Source organism: Hippopotamus amphibius, chromosome 1 (assembly GCF_030028045.1).
Source record: "Hippopotamus amphibius kiboko isolate mHipAmp2 chromosome 1, mHipAmp2.hap2, whole genome shotgun sequence".
NCBI lineage: Eukaryota > Metazoa > Chordata > Mammalia > Artiodactyla > Hippopotamidae > Hippopotamus > Hippopotamus amphibius.
The window spans coordinates 110075324-110084380 of NC_080186.1; positions in this window are offsets into that span (position 1 = coordinate 110075324).

Here is a 9057-nt window from a genome sequence, read left to right on the forward strand (position 1 = left end):
ATTAGCAAAATGAGATACATGTGTACAAACCATTTCTAAGCTGAGAAATTCCTTTTACAAGAATAGCTACTAGAAAAACCCTTACACCAGCAATAATGGGGATATAGTTGGCACTGTAGCCTGCTGGTTGCGCATTCCTGGACTCAAACAAACAACGACCGACAATATTTTTAACAGTTCCAAACACTTAGTTAAAGTCACTCTGATACCCTGTCAGGTTTGCATCTACAGCTTGAGGACCAGAGTGCTTGCTTTTTCTGTTCTCTCTTTTAGGGATTTCCAGTGAGAAAGAAAAAATACCAGCGTCTGCTGCCCTGAACTAATCTTACACTCACAGCCTGACTGATTTGTTTTCATATTGGAAGTAAACAATCTCAGATACAGAATATCGGCCTCACACAAGATTATTCTGAGACTGAAAATCAAGCAAAACAAGTCTACCTCATAAACATTTCCAGGCACAGACAAAAACAAGGTCACCGTGGAACCTACAAAATCCCAAACCTCCTCTTCTTTTCATAACAAAATGACTGTTACTTCCTTACTTCAATCATCAATTGCCGGTGCTAACAGTACTCAATATGGAACATCCCCTACGTCCTCCCATCCTCCCCCATATCACCCAACCAAAGCCCAAATCTTATAATAGACTCTTTCTAACATCCTCTTACCCTGAAGTGTGTTCTTTCTGGCTACAAGGAATAAAAAACAAACAACAAACAAACAAAGAACAAAAAAGAACCCCCCAAACCAAGTTGTTCAATGAGAGACGTATTCTCGCTATTTGGCTTCAGGGAATCGGTACCAGCTGTCCAGGAGTGAGCAGCTGCAGAAAACTCAGCCTCAGGAAGAAAGGTTATATTGTCAGTGAGCTTGGAATTCCAGAACTTGTTTTTACCCTTAAAAAAAATAATTCTTTTTACCAAGCCCTTTAGAAACTAACGTGAACCTTAGGAGTAGGGGCAGTATTTTCCTGTATCTGATTGAAAGGGAGAGGGTGAGGATCAGGATCAGAGAAGTAGTGCACAGAGAATGTGCAGCACAAACAGAGCTCAAAAACACCTGGGATCAGTGACAGAACACTATCTGTTGGGCTCAAACCATCAACCATTCAAGTAACAGGTAAATGAGCTCATGGGTTACCCAGGGAAAGAGAGTCATCTTCTAATCTACATCCTATTCATGGTTTGTGAGTCTGGAACATGGGCAGTTCCCCTGATCTGTGTGTCACTCTAACTCTGCTGGGATTGGCTAGGCTGGTGGTTTCACAAGGGTGACAATGGCCACAACGTCCAGCTGTCCCTCTAAGCATTCATGACTAAGTAAAGGAAGGAGCAAGCAGATTGTTTTTCTGCACTGGGGCTCCACCTGCATCACAACCCCCATGCAAACTGAGGGGTGAATTTAGGGTGTGAGGAAGCTCAAGAGTACATTCTATGGCAGGAAAACAATAGTTGGCCAAATTCTTCCTAAACTTCAGCAATTGAAACCTAATCAAAGTTAAGTGACTTGCTTAAAGTCACATTGCAATGATTTATTTGAAGTGCTATTAAAATAGCCTAAACCCCATAGACCATATATTAAAGCAATTAAGCACCAAGCTTATTCAAAACCTCTGGAGCCCTAGGCAGAACTTGCTCAGTGCAGAAAGCTAGTTTTCGGAGTGATGATTTATTTTTTAGTTTTTGTCTCATGGAAATCATTTTCTGAATGATTCAACTAAAGTAGTATCTGTTCTGTATAAAAATGTTACCATGAATGGAGTAATCAGCAAACATAATCAAAGCCATATATGAGAAACCAAAAGCCAACATCGTTCTAAATGGGGAAAACCTGAAAGAATTCCCTCTAAGGACAGGAACAAGACAAGGGTTTCCACTCTCACCATTATTACTCAACATAGTTTTGGAAGTGTTAGCCACAGCAATCAGGGAAGAAAAAGAAATCAAAGGAATCCAAATTGGAAAAGAAGAAGTAAAACTGTCACTCTTTGCAGATGACATGATACTATATATAAAAAACCCTAAAGACTCTACCAGAAAACTGCTAACACTAATTGATGAGTTTAGTAAAGTAGCAGGATACAAAATTAATGCACAGAAATCTCTTGCATTCCTATACACTAACAACGGAAGAGCAGAAAGAGAAATTAAGGAAACTCTCCCATTCACCATTGCAACAAAAAGAAGAAAATATCTAGGAATAAGCCTGCCTAAGGAGGCAAAAGATCGGTATGCAGAAAACTTTAAGACACTGATGAAAAAAATCAAAGACAACACAAACAGATTGAGGGACATACCATGTTCCTGGATTGGAAGAATCAACATAGTGAAAATGACTGTATGACCCAAAGCAATTTACAGATTCAGTGCAATCCCGATCAAATTACCAATGGCATCTTTCACAGAACTAGAGCAAGAAATCTTACGATTTGTATGGAAACGCAAAAGACCCTGAACAGCCAAAGCAATCTTGAGAAGGAAAAAGGGAGTTGGTGGAATCAGGCTTCCTGACTTCAAACTATACTACAAGGCCATAGTGATCGAGACAGTATGGTAGTGGCACAAAAATAGAAAGGAAGATCAATGGAATAGAATAGAGAACTCCGAAGTAAGCCCAAACACATATGGGCACCTTATCTTTGACAAAGGAGGCACGAGTATACAATGGAAAAAAGACAGCCTCTTCAATAAGTGGTGCTGGAAAAATTGGACAGCAACATGTCAAAGAAGGAAATTAGAACACTTCCTAACACCACACACAAAAATCAACGCCAAATGGATGAAAGACCTACATGTAAGGCCAGACACTATAAAACTCCTAAAGGAAAACATAGGCAGAACACTCTATGACATCCATCAAAGCAAGATCCTTTTGGACCCACCTCCTAGAATCATGGCAATAAAATCGAGAATAAACAAATGGGACCTCATGAAACTTAAAAGCTTTTGCACAGCAAAAGAAACCATAAAGAAGACTAAAAGGCAACCCTCAGAATGGGAAAAAATAATTGCCTATGAAACAACGGACAAAGGATTAACCTCCAAAATATACAAGCAGCTCCTGCAGCTTCATACCAAAAAAGCAAATAAGCCAATCCACAAATGGGCGGAAGACCTAAATAGACATTTCTCCAAAGAAGACATACAGATGGCCAACAAACACATGAAAAGATGCTCAACATCACTCATCATCAGACAAATGCAAGTCAAAGCCACAATGAGGTATCACCTCACACCGATCAGAATGGCCATCATCACAAAATCTGGAAACAACAAATGCTGGAGAGGGTGTGGAGAAAAGGGAACTCTCCTGCACTGTTGGTGGGACTGTAAGTTGGTACAGCCACTATGGAAAACAATTTGGAGGTTCCTTCAAAAACTACAAATAGAACTACCATATGATCCAGTCATCCCACTACTGGCCATATACCCAAAGAAAACCATAATCCCAAAAGAAACATGTACCATAATGTTTATTGCAGCACTATTTACAATAGCCAGGACATGGAAGCAACCTAAATGCCCATCAACAAATGAATGGATAGAGAAGATGTGGCATATATATACAATGGAATATTACTCAGCTATAAAAAGGAATGAGATGGAGCTATATGTTATGAGGTGGATAGACCTAGAGTCTGTCATACAGAGTGAAGTAAGTCAGAAAGAGAAAGACAAATATTGTATGCTAACTCACATATACGGAATCTAAAAATGGGACTGATGAACTCAGTGACAAGACAAGAACAAGGATGCAGATGCAGAGAATGGACTGGAGAACTCGAGGTTTGGGGGGGCGGGGGGTGAAGGAGAAGCTGAGACGAAGTGAGAGAGCAGCATAGACATATATATACTACCAACTGTAAAACAGGTAGCTAGTGGGAAGTTGCTGTATAACAAAGGGAGTTCAGCTGGAGGATGGATGATGCCTTAGAGGACTGGGACGGGGAGGGTGGGGGGGAGTTGTGGGAGGGAGGGAATATGGGGATATGTGTATAAAAACAGATGATTGAACTTGGTGTACCCCCCCCCAAAAATAAATAAATTTAAAAAAAAATAAAGAAAGAGAAGGATATTTTCAAAGCTAAAAATTACTGGCTAAAGATACAGACCAATAATCAGGGGGAAAAAAAAGAGTAATCAACAATTCTTGAGGAAAAAAACTCTGAGAAAGCTTATGTGGAACAAAGAGTGCTATTCAACTCCATTGATCCACAGAGAAACAGGAGTCTCTTGCTGCACTTAAACAAACTATACATTCCATCTCTGTCTCTCAAATCATGTAATAATACAGAGACCTTCAATGTACAGGATAAAGTGACTGAAGTTGATGACAGTGACCACAAGGTATCGGGCAAAGATGGCCTTGGGATTTTGGAGCTGCTCATGGTACCTGCAGAAGAACAGTAGTGATTTTGGAAGACACTCTAGCAAAATACGTGGTTATAAAGGCCATTGAATGTTTAATCCGTGATGTGCCAATCAATTTGTACACTGATTAGCCTGGTTTGACTTTGGCCAACAGTGACTTTTAACGAAGTTAAAACTGTGATATATAAAATGTCAGTGAATGGTATACGAGCACATCCACTTGAAATGGAGATAACATGAAAAACACAAAAAATCGTAAATCTTGCCCAGTGTCGAGTTTTACTCACATTTTCAAGGAGGAAGTTAATTGTGAAGGATGAGCAAAGCAACAGAACGTCTGAGCTCACCAGCACTGACTGCAAGGACCTTCTTGCCACATTAGCACATGCTCTGGCCCAGCCTCAACACACGTGGTCTCTAAGTGATGTATGAGGTCATCAGTTACACAGAATGGAGCTCTTGGGGTCATCTCCTATGCTGACACTTACTTAATCAATGTGACAGTCTCCAGGGAACTAGTCCACTTAAATCCCGGGATTCTAGGTTTGATCCCCTGAAGAGTTCAACACAGACTAGATACATCCCACTGAAAGTATTCCATAGGTAAATAGTCTCCCAATAGTAACCAGCATTAATGCATTTGCCAGGAGATTCCTCGCTAACTATTTACAAGGGAAGTTGACCAGGATATTTTTCTTTCTTTCCAGGCCATCCCCCACTGAAAGGAAATGATAGCAACTAGAAGAAATACTGTTTCCCTTCTATCCCTAAACTGTCTAGGTGGAGATTTTAGGCACAGTTTATACATCAGTAGGGATTTACTTGTCTTTCTTTGAGAGAAGGTACAGTGGTTTCTCCCAGCATCTCTGATTAGTCAGTGCCATATTTCAGAGAGAGAGCTAGACATGTTTTTCTTCACAATAGCATGATCACACTCCTCTCTGGAATCCTAACTCACTTATGAGCATGCCTGCTTTTTGCTATGCTTTCCCCCATTTGCATTATGCACTATTTGACCTACATCTTCCCCCAGTAATGGAGCCAGCTCAGATGTAGTGCTTAAGCTAGAGGTGGGGCCAAGGAGAAGCAAACACGTGGCTATCTTGGGGCTGCATTCAAAGTTAGCCACAATTTGGCTACTTGCTGGTATAAACCCGGCTACAGTACCATTAGGAACATGCACTGCCGAATGTAATGGCAGATTTGGTGTGTTTTGTATTGATATCAACTTTCTTGGTACAAATGTATTTAGACTTATGCATGAGACCATGGCCTCAGAAAAAATGAAAGAAAAACTGCATGAAGCGTGGAAGATGTTGTTATCTGCGTTATACTGAGTTGTATAATTGCACTCTCCTGTAGCCTCCCCACATCTGATAATGAACTCAGGTTCAGCTGTTTGCTGCTCAAAAGCCAGTACTGGAAAGACAAGTGTTGGTAGGAAAGGGAAGGTTGCTTTATTCAGGAGACCAGTAACACGAGGAGAACGCAGTCTTCTGTCCATAAGCCAATTCCCCAACTGCCAATCAGTGGGCAAGAGCTTTTAAAGGGCAGTTTCACGAGTGTATAGGTTGAGGGAGGGGGCTTTGTGCAGAACAGGACAGTTGGCTCTGACAGTCAACTTGAAATTGTTCCTGCGGTGGCCTGATGAGTGTCACCTTGATTGTTTGAAGTACGGTTAATCTTCAGGTCCAGAGTTGCTTTGTTCCCATTCCCTTGAGGCGAGTTCTCAGAATTGTGTAAGATGGGGCAGCTTATGTCATGGCTACTGTCTGGTCACCTTGTAGTTAACTTCTACCACCTGGCGGGGTTTTCAGTATCTGCAAAACATCTCAGAGGCTATGGATTAGAATATCACCTTTTGCCCTTGAGGAGGACCTAAAAGTCCTTCACTTTGGTTAATGGCTAATTATTATTTTGTCTTGTTTGACTATTTTCCTTTGCTTCTGCATTCTCTCATTTTTCTGATTAACTTTATCCTTCAGCTAAAATTTTTCTATAGTCAGGAGTCAGACAGAGGACATGGGCGTTGGGGAGGGGGCTGTCCTGTGAAGGCCCCATGAGGTCATGCTCAGTTACATTTCTTCCTGCAGAACCTAGAACATTTTTCAGTGGAGTCCCCACTTTATTTTCCAGCAAATTCAATCTGAGGACACAATAATTTATACTATTAACCGACACTTTCAACCTGTTCCCATAACCTGTGTTGCATACCACGTTTCAATTGCCCATTCCTATTTTCAGTGAGACCACTACAGTGAGGGCGGTAAGGAATGTGGTCTGTCTACGGAATACTGTATTTCTTTGTCTATTTCTGTACTCAGCATGTCAACTTCTGTCTGCTAGTGTACCGTTGACCACACATGACAAACCCAGGAATCTTCAAATTGTAGGGTCTCTGGGATGAGCTTGGGAAATGCCAGCCAACACTTAGGATTCTCTCAGAGCTGAGAATGGCTCTTGATCTGGCTCTTGATCCCCTATCCTTTCCCTAGACGGAGTAACTCCAGATTCCTGATCCACACACCTTATGATAGCTGAGGTAACACACACACACACACGCACACACACACACGCGCACACATGCACACACCCCACTGTTTTCATGTTGGCAATATCGCTTACGAAAGTGCAAAATGTGTTCAATCTGCTGATCCCTCCAGGTATATGTTCACTGAGTTCGTGCTGTGCAAGTCCTCCTTCCCATCCACTCAGTAGGAGACCTTCTAGAAGCCCAACCCAGATCACCTGGATCCCTTTGATCCTTCCTGTGTGACCCTCTCCTGCTTTTGGTCTATTTTGTGACAACGGCCTCCTCTGAGTAGGACAGTCCTCTGACTCATAGAGCTACCTTGTTCCCAGTCCCAGAGAATGGGAAGTACGTGGAGTGTATGAGCACCAGAACCCATTTATTTGACCTCTCCCTAGGCACTTAGCCGCTCAGTAAAGGGTGCAGGAATATGAAATCTCAGTGTCCTGGCCTGGGGGAGATTAACTCTTAAAGGTAATTTACCTCCAAGATCTCTTGCCCTGATAGGGCACTTTGCTTGAAATGACACCACATACAGCAATTAACTCAAAATGGACCACAGACCTAAATGTAAGAGCTAAATCAAAACTTCAAGAGGACACATAGGAGAAAAATCTCTGTGCATTTAGGTTAAGCAAAGAGTTCTAAGATACTACAGCAAACATGTTATATAGAAGAGAACTTTCATGAAAATTAAGAACTTTATTTGCCTCAAAAGACAGCATTAAGAAAATGAAAGGACAAGTGACAGAATAGCAGAAAATATATGCATATCAAATTTCCAGTGAAGGAATTGTATTTACAATAGCTCGAGAACTATTTCAACTCAATAGAAAGATGCAACACAATTTTTCAAATCAGCCAAAGACCTGAATAGACATTTTCCCCAAGAAGACAAATACATGGGTCATAATCTTAGGAAGAGGTGCTCAATGTCATTGTCCATTGGAAAAATGCACATTAAAACAACAAGATATCACTTTCCACCAACTAGGATGGCTATGTTCAAATAGGATAGACAATAGCAAGTGCTTGTGAGAAGGTGGAGAAACTGAACCTTTAGATGTTGCTGGTCAGAATGTAAGAATGATACAGCTGCTTTGGAAACCAGTTTGACAGTTTCTCAAAAGTTAAACATAAGCTTACCATAAAGCCAGCAATTCTACTTCTATATATCCATTGAAGAGAAATGAAACTTAGGTGCAGGTTGTTCAATATATTTATCGCAGCATTATATGTAATAGCAAAAAAAAAAAAAAAAAAAAACAAACCCACAAACAACCCAAAAACAGGAAACAGCTGAAATGCCCATCAACTGGTGAATGGTACCTGAAATGTGGTATATTTACACCGTGGAATTCTACTCAGTAATAAAAAGCAAAGAAACTCAAGCCAGAGCATGGATGGACCTCAGAAACATTGTGCTAAGTGAAAGAAGCCAGTCACACAGCACTGCATATTGATTTATTTCATTTATCTGAAATGTCCAGAGAGGAAACTTATGGAGGCAGAAAGCAGATTAACATTGCTTGGGGCTTGAGGAAGGGTTGTCTGCAGCAACGCTGGAGGGAATTGAAAGCAGTGTTCTGAACCTGGAATATGGTACCTGCGGTGGGGCAAGAAAAGGAAAACAGAAGGAAAACGACAGTCTCAAATGAAAGGGTGGAGGCTTCTGAGATCGGTCCATGAATACCGCGCGTTGAGGTGCCGTGCAGGTGGTGCATAGAGCCTGATTGCCGACATCCCAGGTTGAGTAAGAGATTCCCCCTACCCGTGTGTGTGTGCCTTCATCCTCTGACAGCTGCCCTGGAATGTACAAGGCAGATGAGTTAGTGAAAGGCAGCCCTCCAGGTGGTGCCAAGAGACAGGGGCACCAGGGTTAAAAACCAGGAGGAATGAGCGTGCTGGGGATCAGCTGGGTGGAGATTCCTGAAGAGGGGCACTGGGGAGGAACTGGGAGGGCAGTTGGGCAGACGCAGAAAAGCAGCAGCTGAGACCTCCTGAGATTCTAGGCCAAAGCTCGTCCCTGGGTGGGCTTGAACCACCAAGCTTTCGGTTAACAGCCAAACAAGCTCACTGATTGCGCCACAAAGACAAAGACAAACTGTTGCGAGGTTCTGTTGTAACATCCTGGAATCAGAATGCATTCCCCGT